This window comes from Echinops telfairi, unplaced genomic scaffold, assembly GCF_000313985.2.
Source record: "Echinops telfairi isolate 266 unplaced genomic scaffold, ASM31398v2 ScPeMD7_1713;HRSCAF=2227, whole genome shotgun sequence".
In the NCBI taxonomy this organism is placed as follows: domain Eukaryota; kingdom Metazoa; phylum Chordata; class Mammalia; order Afrosoricida; family Tenrecidae; genus Echinops; species Echinops telfairi.
Genome location: NW_022105611.1, coordinates 15,194,359 through 15,209,278, shown reverse-complemented (window position 1 = coordinate 15,209,278; position 14,920 = coordinate 15,194,359). Strand labels below are relative to the sequence as shown.

At 45.6% G+C, this 14,920-nt stretch overlaps 1 protein-coding gene across 1 annotated transcript in view; it reads right to left on the bottom strand.

Annotated features, from left to right (window-relative positions):
* LOC101654740 (teneurin-4) overlaps positions 1-14,920 on the bottom strand; it is a 278,141-nt gene that overhangs the window by 197,302 nt on the left and 65,919 nt on the right. The window lies entirely within an intron of this gene.

Sequence of the window (14,920 nt, the reverse complement as noted above, 5' to 3'; positions counted from 1 at the left end):
AAAGAGGAAGCTGTCCTATTAGTTGAAAGAAGTGACGTTCAAAGAGATGCAGAACAACACAAACAGGAGGCTACTCAGTCTGGAGGTGTAAGAGAGCAGGAGAGTGAAGGAAGTCCCTGGAGCTGCCTGGATTCCCAGAGGCTTTTTCAGGATCTATTTTAACCACAAACCATGTGACTTTTTTTTGGAACAACCTCACTGCGATGCTCGTCATTTCTTGAGGCTGCGTGAGTGCATTTTGCTCCTTGACAGGGAAAGAGCCCTAGCACATCCATTCATCTTGGCACAGCCCCACCTCGGAGCTTTCAGACTTTTGATGGTAACCGATAAATACCCGGCTCAACGGTGGGGAAAGTATTTCTACATTAAGTTTCAGTTGATCCTCACAATAACTCTATATGGAGGAATGGAAGGCATTACTTCACAATTTTTTTAGATGTCAAGATTAAGGCAATGAAAACTGGTCCCAAGTTCATTCAGCTAATAAGGGACAGGGCTAGTATGAAAACTAGATTTATACTCCTACCTAATTGAAGAATTTCTCTGCATTACCACAACTGCTTAACCAATAAAAAAACATGCTGATTCCATCCCGTTTGTCTTCAGTTTCTGGTTAGAGAGCCCTGACTACACAGAGGATTCGGCCAGGGCCAGTAAATGCCAACCAGCATCTGTTTCCTTTTGCCTTTTATTTAAAATTTGGTTTTAAAACATGTCTATCATCATTCAACAATCAATATGTTGCTCTAACCACTCACAGCTGTATCCTATTTAGGAAATAAGATTGAGTCATTTATTCATTGATCATTCACTCATTCATCCTCAATGGACTCTCTTTTCAGTCTCTATTAACTCTATTATGCTTGATGCCATTAGGGAGGCTCAAAGCATGGTCCTTATTCTCAAGCAGCACTGGAAATGCTTTGAACTTTGGGCTTTGGAGTCGGATAGTCTGGGTCTGAATTCCAACTGTTACTTCTAAGGGCCATTCGATCACTAAGATGGACAAACTACCTACCTTGCACACTTGTTGTGGAGATTATGTAAAACCATCGCACGCAAGAGCCTCTGGAACACAGAACGTGTTCAGGGAGAACCGTTTCACTCTCCTTCCCATTGTGCTGGCTGCTGTGTTTGATTTTGTTCTCTGGAGACCCGACGAAGCAGACCACGGGCCTAGTTTCAGGAGTCTTTGAGTGGATTTGAACTGCCTGCCTTTGGCTAGTAGTAGAGCACTTAATACAGTGGTTCTCAACCTGTGGGTTGTGACCCCTTTGGGGGTCGAACGGCCCTTCCACAGGGGTTGCCCGATTCATAGCAGTAGCAAAATGACAGTGATGAAGTAGCCATGAAAATTATTTTATGGTTGGGGGGTCACCACCCCATGAGGAACTGCATGAAAGAGTTGTGGCATTAGGAAGGTTGAGAACCACGGGCTTAATGATTCAGACTGCCCCAAGGACTCCTTCCCTTTGAGTGATTTTCAAACTTTAGCCGGTGTCTGGAGAATGTACAGGGCATGTTATACATACAGCTTTCTGGGTCCTATTCAAAGTGTATCTGATTTAGTAGATCTGGGTTGGGGTACTAGATGATGCTGACGCTGTCGATAGGGGTACCATTTTGATAACCCACTGGTCTTGAAGAAAGGCTGAGGTTTTACATTCAGATCTATCAAAATAAGCCAGAGGCGGCTGAAAATTTTAAGGCGATGGCAAAAGAATTCGTGGACCACTTCCAAGGAGAAGGATGTGGTCCTCAAGGAGGCGGTATTTGAAGAGCTCCTAAAGAACAGGCAGCCTTTTGAAATGCTCAGCAGTTCTGGGCATGATGGGGGTCGAATAAGGGCTAGATCCAGAATCATCATCTTTGCTGCACCCACGCTGTGACCCGCTGGTCATCATGCCAGGTTCACGTCAAGTCTGTCTTTTGAACAAATTCTTTAAGAACTCAGATTTTTTTTAAAGCTCAACTCCGCTGCTGGCTAGAGCATTCCCCCTAACGAGCCTCACTTTGTGTTGCATTATTCTGCGATGACAGACACTGCCGAACAAAACAGGCTCAAAGGAGATGGGGGAGGGAGGTGGGGAGGCTGCTAATTAATCTCCATCGTTTATCGAGGCTCGTTACCAAGTTCACTAACGCCCTACAAACCTCATAGAAAGCCCTCATCCACGCCTAAGTCGGCAGGGTGAGGTCTGAAAATGTACAGAACGGTGTGACAAGGACCTAGATAGACGCGGGCTAAGCACCTGTGACTTCACTGGGCAGAGAGGAATCGCCAGGGCCTTGCTACCTCTCGCCTCGACCATTGCAGCAGCTTTTTATTTCATTTTTATCGCTAAAGCTTTTATTGAACCCATGAATGGGGAGACCAGTAAAGTATTACAGTTAATTCAAAGGGTAAGCCATAGAAAGACCTATTTATAGATCAAGAACGAAGGTACGCATTGCACCAAGCCCAGCACTGTCCAAACCCACAGCACTCCTCCCTAGGTCTCTGTGACTCAGATCGAAATCCCACTGCCACTGAGTCCATGCCAACTCCTGGTGACCCTACTGGGCAGGAGAGAACTGCGCCTGTGGGTTTCTGAGACTGTACCTCGTTACGGTTGTAGAAAGCTCCATCTTTCTCCCTTGTGAAGCAGAGAAAATAAAAAGACAGTGGACATTTGGCCATTTGGCTTTTCTTTGCTTGGTGATTTCAAATACAGAAGAGGGAAGATCACTTGTCCAATAAATGTGTAGCCATCATGGCCCTTCTCCTGGTTGTTTCATTGGCAACTGGCGTAATCTTGGTGAGCGTAGTTCACACATGTGGCATTGAGGATCTTTTGATTGGCCTACAGTAGTCTTTTTGTGTATCAAAGTAGAACAAGATTCTTCAGTTAAATAAAACTCAATGGGATACATATAGTAATTGGCATTTTGAAGCTACCAAAAATTATATATCAAGAGATCAAGATTGTCTATGTAGACGATAAGGTCTTTAAAGTAACTAAATAGAATGGGGCGGGATTAGCACCAACAATTCGAGATTTTCTTTCCAAGGGTCTTACTACCTCTGCACTAAGTTTTCAATATGCCTGCACTCCCAGTTTGGGAACCAAAATATAGAAGCTGAAGGTTTGTTCAATATTTATCAAGAAGTGATTCCTCTATTCCTGGTGGTTCTTAATTGTCATTTATTACTTTCTGATGTCCTGCTGGAAGCCACTGACTTTGCAGTTAATGGGTCTTTGTAGTGTATTTTTTTAGCATCCTTGTGAACTCGTAGAGTCAATATTTGTTTGCTTTCATATGGGAAAAATCAATATTTTGCTTGGACGGCAATAGCTCATCAGAGTTTTCCTGAGCCTCCCACTTATTTTTCTTATGTTTTTCATGCTGATTTGCAATCTTTACAATTTAAAAACGATTCTACAATATGTGGATGACTTGTTAGTGTGTTCCCTTTCCCAGGAGACGTACTTAAACATTTACCTTCTGAAGATCATAAAGCATTCAAAGATAAATTAAAACTGGCCCAGCCTATAGTTAAAGATGTAGGTCACTTAATACCAGCCCCGGGGATTTCTATTGATCCTAGGGGAAAGAGTGCTGTTCTCGTTTGTTCAATTCCCCAAACAAAAACCAACTCTGAAGAGACTTGGGGTTATGTGGCGATTGCTGAACCTGTGTTTTACATTAATTTTTGTTAGCTCAACCACTATAGGAGTAAAGTGTTCAAAACCGACTCCAGTTTACCCCAGAGGGTTGCCAAAATGCAGAAAACTTAAAGTTTTAACATCAGCTCCAGCTTTAAGGTTTCCCATTACCAATTCGGGTTTTCTCCATTTGTCCAGACACGAATTGGAAATGCATTAGAATCACTTGCTCAAGCATAGGGCAGACAACACTGGTCTGTAAGGCATGACAGCCTGCATCTCGCCCTTGTGATCAAGGGCTACCTTTCTTGCCTTCAGGCTACAGTTGCCACCACAACACTCTCAGAATCCACTGCTGGTAGGATGTTTGGGAGACTTTTAGAAGTGAATATACCACATGCTGTGTTCACGTTCCTACCTCTGGCCAGCATTGGTCTACCACTAGACTTACATCTTATAAGATCACTCTTTTGATAGCAGTCAGGGTAAAATTTGATTGGTAGAATTAAGCTTTTCTTGCTTGTGGATTTTACTTACCTAAGAGTACACACTGCTCAGGAAACTGGGTCCCAAACAATTCTCAGAATAGAAGCTTCCTCAAGACAAGTCTAGAACATGCCCCCTCATTTCTAGTCAACCAATCACTGAACTTTTATGGAAATTTCTCCTATTTTCTTTTAGGAACTTCTTGAATCGTATCTTCCTTGGATCATTCGGTTCATAATCCTCTGCCTTTGTGAGTCCAGTTTGTAAGTTGCCTTGCCAATCAATAAAAACCCTTTATTTGGAATTTCAACCAGCACCTGCCACTTTGGCTTACTGATATTCTCCACTGGACAAATCATTTGCATGCATATGAACAAGAATTGCGTTTCATTACTATCAGTTACCTGCATTATTTGTAGATAACTATGGTACAGAGATGTAAACTAGCTCCTGTTCTAATCACAAATAGATCATCTTGAAGGATGTGTGGGGACATGGTGCTGGCCACACTTGGCTCTCATAAATAAAGCTTCATTGGCTCGTCGCCATGACCACTTGCTGACATTCTGGTATGGCTGCTTTTGTGCTGTATATGCAAATGTGCCACCGGCCTTTTAACCTGACTCCATCTTCCACCCTTCCCTCCAGCCAGTGCACCTGATCCTGGTAGGGCTATTGTCTTAAGACTGAGTCTCTTCCAGCCACAGTGGCCGCAAACCGCGCACACTTCGGTTTGTACACGTTTGAACTGTTGCTCAGTGCCATGCAGTTGGTTCTGACTCACAGTAACCCTGTGTAAACAGAAGGAAACACTGCTCTGTCCTGTGCCAGCCTCGCCGTTGTTATGTTTGAACTCACGGTGCCAGCCATTGTGTCAGGCCAACTTATTGAGAGTCTTCCTCTTTTTTGTTGCCCCTATACTTTATCAAGCAAGATGTCCTTCGTCAGGGGCTGGTCTCCCCCGACAGCCTGTCCACAGTACATGAGACGAAGTCTCGCCATTCTTGCTTCTAAGGAGCATTCTGCATGTACTTCTCCCTAGATAGATGTTTGTTCTTTTAGCAGTCCATGGTACTTTTTATAGTCTTTGCCAACACCAGTCATTGAAATGCATTGATTCTTCTTTGGTCTTTCTTATTCAATGTCCAATTTTGGACATCGAAAATACCATGGCTTATGTCAGATAGACCTTAGTCCTCAAAGTCACCTCCTTACTTTTCAACACTTTAAGGAGGTCTTGTGCAGATTTGCTGAATGCGATGTGTCATTTGATCTCTTGCCTGCTACCTCCATGAGCACTGTTTGTGGGTCCAAGCAAGATGAAGTCCTTGTTCAGTAGTTTCTTCTTTTATCGTGATGCTCCGATTGGTCCAGCTGTGAGGATTTTTATTTTCTTTACATTGAGTTGTAAGCCATATTGCCCATGTTTTTAAAAAGGATATTCCAAAGAAAATCTTCATGTGTATTGTTCTTGACGCCCAGCCCGGCAGCAATCAACCTCCTTCCATTAGTGAGGTCCAGGCTTCTGATCCACTGCAAGCACTACTCTTCAGCTTTGTCTCCTGGGATCTCCTGCCTGTTCCAGGCATCTTAACATATGATCCCGGGTCTACAGTATTGTTTCTCACCTAGTATTCATTTGGATACTACCTTTATGTTGTTTGCAAAGTCACATACCAACTGTCCAGTTATTCACGTCATAATTTTATTTTCTTAAACAAATCTATTTAAAACAGAAATGCTATGAAATCATGGTTGGATAGACCTAATTATATCCTTTCCAGTTTAGTAAAATAAATGCATATTTCTGTAATAAAGTTTGTCAAGGTAGAATATAATCTTCAGAACTACAACTGAGGAAACATTGGGAGGAGAAAGCACACATTTCTGAGCTGGTGCTTGAGGCTCCAACCTCCCTTTCCACAGGAATTTACTCGTTCCCCGCGTTCTATTTGTGCTGCCGAATTCCTTTCCTTCCTGGCAAGGCCAACAGTGGTGATTTCACCTGCAAATTCTTTCTTCCCTTACTCACTTGTCTACGACTTACCCTACGTTCATGCCCTATTTAATTATTACTACACTTGTGGACGTCTCCCCACAGTCCTCCCAGCAAGACAAGCTCTCTCTCTTGCTCTGTCTCACCCCACCAATCCAATGGGAATTCAGTTCTATCTCTGACTGGACCCTAGTGCCTTCTCCCTCCCAACTTAGTCTTTTGGGGCAGGGTCTTCTGTCCCCAGCAGTCTTCAACTCTGAAGTCAGGGCTCCATTTCTAAGTCTCCCGCTTCCCTGTGCTGCCAATGGACTGGTAACTAGCAAACAACAAGGGGCGATTGTGGTGCGCCTCATGTTCTTCAGGGTGCTCACCTTCAGCACGCCGGACCCTCTGAAGGGTCTGGGCTGCACTTCCCTACAGATTACTTTCCTCCTCCAGGTTTTATTTTTTATTTCATTTTCTTTTGTTTCTGTGGCTTCCCAGTCATCTGTCTGTCTCTGGGCCATACGCACATTCCCGTCAGCGTTGCCTTGGGCTCTCTACTCCACAAGCAGCTCTCACTACATGTTTGGGGAGCATGGAGTCGTAATGCTTTGCGGGGCCCCACCTCTTTTCTTGGGCAAGATCTGTCAAAACAACCTCGGTGAGCTATGTCTCTGAATTACTTCTATCAGCATTTAGCACAATAAATTGATTAGAAAGATGGATGCATGTTGTTCAGCGGCACAATGATTTGAACAGTATCTCTTCCTTATTTATCTACTAGGGAACACTCAACAGAATAACCTGGGTTTATATCTTTGGGCCAGAGGCCACGTTGGGCTTCTACTTGACACCAAACCCTGCTAGAGATCATGGTGATGCAATGATATGTTCAAGCTAAATATTTCATCGTTGTTCTAGCCACCTAGACAAATCACTCTCTCGCCTCTAGGCAGAAACCACCCAGCACAAAAGATATGGCTTCTGTCCCTGAAAGGAAATGAGAAAGATTTGCCGTTGTGAGAAGTTCATGGCTCCTTTTGGTCACGCTGGACTCCCAGGCAGCAGCAGGCCTTTAATCTCTCTTTGTGCTTGATTATAGTAGAAATGTTAGTCCCTGTCTGTGCCTGGCTGGAATCCGAAGTCCTCCAGTTCCCTGGCCCGTGCGCATCTGGCCTGTCCATGTCCCACAGCCATGTGCCCTCAACCCAGGGAGAGATTTGGAGACGGTGTGCAGCCCGTTCTCAACTCCATGAGCGTGCGTAGGACACACTTTAGATCCTCTGTGGCCGGCCAGCTTTCCTTCCCATCCCTGGTCTTCGTCCAATTGTCTGCTGGGCTGGTATGCGACTGCCAACCCAGGTTTGGCCAGCTGGACGCGTTGCCTCCTTCTTGCTCAGTTTCTCACTTCCTTGGTGCTGGATCCTGCCTTCAGCAAAATTAGACTTCTCTTGGCCGGAGCTCCTTTGACCACCGTTGAGTTCGAATTATAGAATGTGACAGACTGAGGCTGGATGCAACTTCCACTGACCGAAACCTTGGGCAAATCATGCAGTGCCTCCGAACCCTGGTTCTCCTGACTCGCCTGTGTCACAGAGGGGCTGGCGAGTTAAAGGAGGCAAGACATCTAGAGCCCCGCGGGAAGCTTGGCTCCTATCAGCGGTCAGTAGCATCAAACCAAGTCAAACACCAGCCAAGCAAAGCAGAACCATTTGGACATAGCAAGTAAGAGGCTCCGTCGTGGTGTCACCGAGAGAGCATGGCACTTTCAGTGAGACCCTAGGGAAATGGTTCTCAAACTGTGGGTTGCGACCCCTTTGGGGCTCGAATGACCCTTTCACATGGGTCGCTCGATTCATAACAGTAGCAAAATGAGAGTGATGAAGCAGCAACGAAAATAATGTTATGGTTGGGGGGGGGGGTGTCACTGCAACATGAGGAACTGTATGAAAGGGTCGCAGCATGAGGAAGGTTGAGAACCACTGCCTTAGGGGTTCTCCTCCTCCTCCACCTCCTGTGTGACCCTGAACGAGTTTTTTCCATCTCCCTGTACCTCAGTTCCCTTATTTGTAAAAGAGGAATGCTTATATCTAGGCCAGCCCTGGCCTTCTTTCCATCTTCTTGCCCTACGTTACTGCGAGGTCAATAACTGGAGCCAGCCGGCGGGCTCCAACAGACGAGGCCAGAACACGAACTGCACTGTGCACTGGGGCTGGGACCTGCTCACTACGACACTGAGGGATATGACATTAGGGTTGGTGGTGACTCCTGTGAGGCTTTCTAGGTTTAAAGGATATGAAATAATGCAAGAAAGCCAGATTACTACCCTACCAGGGAACAGACTCTCCCCTGCTGAGTCATCTACCTCCTCCAGTGGAGGTAAAGGTCCCTTGATGCTGGTCCTCCCCTCGTAGCGATGACATCTCGGTCCCCTTAGCAACTGCTCAGCTTTTCTGTCACTCCTTCCATCCCTGGCCCAGGGCCACCACTCCTGAGCATGCACGTGCAGGTCTGCTCCAGAGAGGTCCGGTCTGGGGCAGCTGCTGCTCCGGTGTTTGGAAGGTTTGGAGAGAGCAGCTTTCATTAATGATGGGTGAGTATAATTCCTCCTCCTTTTCAGACCCTACAAAAACCCCACCCTTCACACTCAGCCGGCAGGATGGCAAATGAACAGAAACGCACTGGGCAGAGAATAATTTGGAGACTCGCTTCTGAATCTTTGGCCTCTCACTCTTTCTGTTCTGGGTTGAACGGTGGCTGCCAAGGGATACCCTTGGCACCTGTGCCCACGACCTGGTCTGGAAACAGGGTCTTTGGAGACGTAATCAGCTAACATGAGGGCACACTAGAGAAGGATGGGTCTGAGTGCCATCGAAGTCGTGTCCTTTAAGGAGAAGGGACACAAGGATACACAGAGGAGGAGCACAACCACACGAAGACGTGTCTACAAGCCAAGGAATGCTGAGGCTGTCAGAAACCAGGAGAGGCAGGAGAGAGCGCCCCTCAGAGGCTCTGGAGATAACATGGACTTGTCAACACCCTGAAGCCAGACTTCCAGCCTCCGCATCGGTGGGATAAAAGAGTTTCTTGTTTAAAGCCACCCACTGTGTGGAGCTTTCTAACGCCATTTGTATGACATTAATACACAATACAATCTTCTCATAATTTTGAAGTTTTGAATAATGAATCCATAAACCCAGTCAGCTGATAAGACAACACTTGTAATATTAGTAATCACCACCAGCAGAATCATCATTCATTAAGTTATGTACCCTTACTGCAGCATTAAAAATTAGTTATCCTTAGTTCCATTTTTCTAGGAAATGGGAGTCTAGGAAAGTAAAATATCTTATACCATATTACAGAACCCAACTCTGTAAGGTTCCTAATCAACTAACGACTAAAAAATCTATGTGCCAAATACAGGGATGAACAGGTCTGACTGCTCCCTGATGTGCCGTTCGTGGCGGCTCCTATGTTTTAGACTGCATTGTTGCTATTGTTTGTTTTGATGAGCTGTTTACTATGCATTAGGAGTTTCAGACCATCAACTCTGCATTCAACAATTCAAACCACGCCGCAACCGCTCTGACCCCTTTCGGTCCCACACTCCCTCCCCCGATTTCTCTTCAACTCAGTGGACCTTCTTCCTAGGCATGACCGGCCAATCTCCTGGTCTTCACCTTCCCCGACCTGGCTTGCTTCCCTTGGGAATCTCCGAAGCCTGTTCCCTTTGGAATGCCAGTCTCTGCCTTGGTTTTGATCATTATAGTAGTGTCTCATACTGGTCCTTTTGGGATTAATTTCACTCAACAGGGCCTTGGTAACATAATAGGTTACATATTGGGCTGCTAACTTCAAGGTCAGCAGTTTGAAACCAGCAGCACCTCCTTGGCAGAAAGATGAACCTCCCTACTCCCGTAGCATGAGTCTCGGGAACCCACCGAGCCAGTTCTTGTCTGCTGTCCTACAGGGCTGCTCTCGGTCGGCATCAGCTTGATGGCAGTGAGTTTGGGTTATGAACTTCACTCAGCATAATGCTCTCTAGGTCCATCCAGGTCACGAGGTGTTTCACGGTTTCATCCTTGATTTTTAGGGATGCACAGTATTCCATTGTGTGCATGGAAGAAGGTTTCTTCACCCATTTTTCTACTGATGAGAATTTGGGCTGGCTATTGTGACCCCGCCTTACAGTGATTTGTCTCCATGCCTGCCTCCTTCTCTGCACTTAGAGCTTGAAGAGCAATGGGGTCTAATATGCCCAATTTATGGCCAAGGGAGAGTTTGGGGTCAGTTGAACTGAGCGATAATAGAAGGCACAACCTCCACCCTCTCAGGAACTTCAGCTTGATAGAGGTGGCAAAAGGTGGGTCACAAGTCAAGGTTGTTGTTGTGTGCTATTGTGGATTCTAACTCACAGCAACCTGATACAGGACAGAGTAGAACTGCCCCTGTGGTTTCTGAGACTGTCCATTTTGACAAGAGTTGAAAGCTTCATCTTTCTCGCATGGGGTGGTGGATGATTTCAAACTGGAGATCTTGACGTTATCAGCCCAGTGCATAACCATGATGTCACCAAGGCTCCTCTTCTGTAGTCAGTGGTGGCTGGAACTACTGCCTTTTCAGTTAGCAGTGAGCACTTAGCCACTGTGCCACGAAGGCTCCTTCACAACGCAGTGAATAACTGGGAAGCCCAGAGGAGGAAGCATCATCTCAGGGAAGTCTAGGAAGACACTGTCACTCAGCCTTGGGGCTGCCCGGGTATTCTGCAAGCAGACCAGGGAACACCGAGCATACAGAAAGTCTACTGTGTTCAAAAGCAAAGGTTCTCTGATCGCAGGCAGTGCAGTAGGCCTGGGACACAGAACCGAGGAGGAGCAATGGGGTCACGGGCAGGAAGAGCAGTCAGCTGATAGGTAGCAGTCAAGAGGGAGTGCCCACAGTCCGAGACGCAGGTCTGAAGGAGCTCTGCTTTAAGCACATCTGAGTGCCCACTGTTGTAAATCTCTCTCCTCTCTGAATAGATGTTGAAAGCAACAACCAGGCTGGCCTGAGGCACAAGATCTGAAACCCAGGGCTGACTGCCCCTGGAGAAGATCCTTGTTCAAAAGACAATCTACCTTCTGCACTGAGAGTCAGATTAGAAGTACAAATTAAAGACAATGAGCGTCTATGGTGTGTTGGTGAGGATGCTGGGTGTGTTGCACGATCTCAATTCACCCTTCTGGGATTTGGGGAGGAGAATGAACATATTCAAGGTCGCACCACTGCAAGGTTGCCAAACTGTGGTGGAAAGAAACCAGGCTTCTTCCTGCCCTACCAGCCCTGTCAGCCTCTCCTAGACTGCAAGCGTTTGCCCTGCAACTCTCCTTTCCTTTTCTCCTCCCAATCCTCCTGCCGATGCCTGGATCCACCTTAGCCTGTACTGACCCTCACTGCTGGGCTTCTCCAAAGCCCCCTGACAATTCGGCTTGTGCTACGCAGTATCACTGGCCCCCTCAGCTGCTGGCTGGAATGTTACCAGTGCAAATTCTTAGGCTGCGAGAAGTTTGGAAGCACAAGGAGCAGAGACGTGGACTGCCCCTGGGGGCAGCACAGTGCTTTGCTTAAAAAGGAAAAAAGTACAACCATTACACACGTTTTCAGACAATCTGCTTCTCATCAGAATGAGTCAATTTGAGACTAAAAGGCACAATCAAAATTTGGATGCTCGGAAGGCTTTTGTTGTGTCGATGCAGTTTTGGACAGAGACCTTTAGAACAACATGAATAGTAACGTCTTAGGGGTCCTGGGATGGGGCAAATGGTCGATGTGTTTGGCTGCTGCTTAAAAGGTCACATGTTCCTGTCCAACCAGAGGTACCTCAGAAGAAAGGCCTGGTGATCCACCTCTGGAAAACCAGCCATTGGAAACACTACGGAGTGCAGTTCTACTGCGACACTGACACTCTCCAGCTCACCAGGGGCTCAAGTCAACTCACTGGCTGATTTCTTACTATTCGTGCATACTTACATGCCTCAGTGTACCTAATCTCCAGAACAAAGTCTCTACCGACAATTACTCCCAGCTCCTGATTGGTCAGCCTTGCTACCTTTATCCAAAGCTACACAGCTGAGAGGTGGTGGTGCGGGAAGTTGGGCCGACACTAGCTTTCAGATCTTATTCTCTGAACCATCATCATGCATGGAAAGGTTGCTGGAGGGACATTAAAGGAATGACAACAGGCTTCAATCACCATGGTAGCCTCAACTTAGAGGCCTCTGGCCAGAGAATGAAGGCTTAGGAAGAACAAACTCTTACTGGAGTGAAATTAATGCATATTTATGTGCACTTCTGGATGTGAAACAACCTCAAACAAGCCATCAACTCAGTATGGGAGGGAGGGGTGGTGGAACCATAGAAGGAACCCAGCCTGTTCTTGGCCAAGTTCCTATTGGTAACGACAATGGACCATTTCAACCTGTTCTTCCTTGACCTCTTTGCAGTGTTAAACATTTAAAAAAAAAAAATCAAAGTCATCTATGTCCATAGCAATCTATGTCCCCAAAGTAAAACAATGCTCCAATCCTTTGCATGACAGCAATCCTCTGTCTCACCTATACACTTGAGTCTTACTCTTTCAGTTATGTGTTCTAGAACTTACTTCAATATCTCTAAACAGTGCGTTCTGTGGCTGGTTTGTATGTTTAATTTTTAATGTATCTATATGCCGTGCTGTCTGCTTGTACCCACCACTGAAGACGATGGAAGGTCCACAACAGAAGAGCAGGACAATCTGATATAGAAGCCTATTTGGCTTATTTAATTTTCCACGTTGCTACTAATAACTCTACCCGAACTAGGCAACTGACCGGGGAAAACCCTTCTGAAAAAGAATTTTCCATGTGGTCAAACACTCCAAGTACTGTTCTTAGTCATTGAACCCCTAGCTTCCTGCACTCTTTGAGTTTGGTTCACTTTTGGTGAAGAATGCTTCCTAGCAGCTTCTCGAGAAAAGGGGAATGGAGGTATGGTTTTAGGACCTTGGACAGAAGAATGGGGAATTCCAGAACACTTCACTGTGCTCATGAAGAACCTGCACACGGATCATGAGGCAGGTGTATGACAGAACAAGGGATGACTTTGTGGTATAATATCAGGCAAGGTGTGAGTCGGGGTTTATCCTCTTACCATACTTATTCCACAGAGTGATATTTATTTATTCATATTAATTCAGTATGATTGATATTTAATCTGTAATCTTGATCAATTATAATCTGTATGCTGAACAAATTCATTCAGAGAAGGTGGATTCTATTTAGAATGTGGTATCAGGATTGGAAGAAGGCTTATTAACAACCTGCAATACACAGAGAACACAATCCTGCTGGTTGAAAGTGAGGAGGACTTGAAGCACCTACTGATGAAGATTAGGGATTGCAGTTTTTAGTATGCGTTACAATTCAATGTAAAGAAAATGAAAATCCTCACAACTGGACCAATAGGTAACATCATGACAAGTGGAGAACTGATTGTCAAGGATTATATTGCTTAGATGCACAATCAATGCTCATGGAAGCAGCTGGTGAGATCAAACAATGAGTTGCGTCGGGAAAGTCTGCTGCACAAGGCCTCGTTCAAGTGCTGAAAAGCAAGCCGGTTACTTTGAGGACTGAGGACTAATACCAACACTTGGTCTTTTCAATGGACTCACATGCATGCGACAGTTGGACACTGAGTAAGGAAGCCCAAAGAAGGACCTGAATCATGGTGCTGCTGAGGAAGATCGAAAGAACCACAGCCTGACAAATGAGCCACACATCTGTCTTGGAAGAAGTACAGCCAGAATGGTCTTTAGAAGCCAGCATGATGAGACTCGTCTCAAGTACTTTGGACGTATACTCAGGAGAGACCAGTTCCTGGAGAAAGATCATGCTGCGTAAAACGGAGGCAGTGAAAAAGAAGAAGACCGATCCTCGACAGGACAGAGGGACCCAGTGGCTGCAACAATGGGCTCAAACGTAACAACTGTGAGGGTGGCTCAGGACTGAGCGGTGCTTTATTCTGTTGTTGCTACGACACGGAACCAACTCGATGGTACCTACTGATAGGAGTACAGCTCAAAGCCCATCTACTAGATTCATTTGATTGGGTATAGAATTTTGAGTTGAAAATAAACTTCCTTCATAGTTTGTAAAGTCATCTTCCGGCTCCTCCCTGCTGTTTCTCCACCTCTCAGCAGTCTGCACCCCTCGTTCCCTCCCTTCACCTGTGGAACTTTTCAGGAAAACGAGCAATGGACTGTCAGTCCAGAACCCGTGTCCCTCAGCTTGGGCGAATGTGCTTGCATGATCTCCCTGCTCTCTTATTAGCCAGATACTGCATTACCTGAACGAATCCCCTGATTGTCTTATCTATTTTCTCCCATTTGTCTTAATTTCCCCCATCTATTTATCTTTCAACCCATTTATGGAAATCTTATTCCAGCTGTCTTATTTTCAATTCCCAACAGCTTTTTCTTATTCTGATTTAGTAACGTGTATGCTTATGTTCTTGCTCTACAGAGACAGGGATATCTTTTCTCATCTCTTAAGGATTATTAGTGGGATTTCTGGATAGAGACAAATATAACATTCAGCCACAGTTTTTGCTCAACAGCATTTGACAAAATTTTCCATTTTCTTTCTTCGGAAACTCTCTCTGCCCTCAGCTTTCCAAACAGTACATTCTCTAGATAAGGTTTACTAGTATGTACCCGAGGTGGTAGGGAGGGGGAAATGGAGAGTCTTTATTCACAGGGCCCTGAGTTTCTGTTAATAGTGGTGAGATA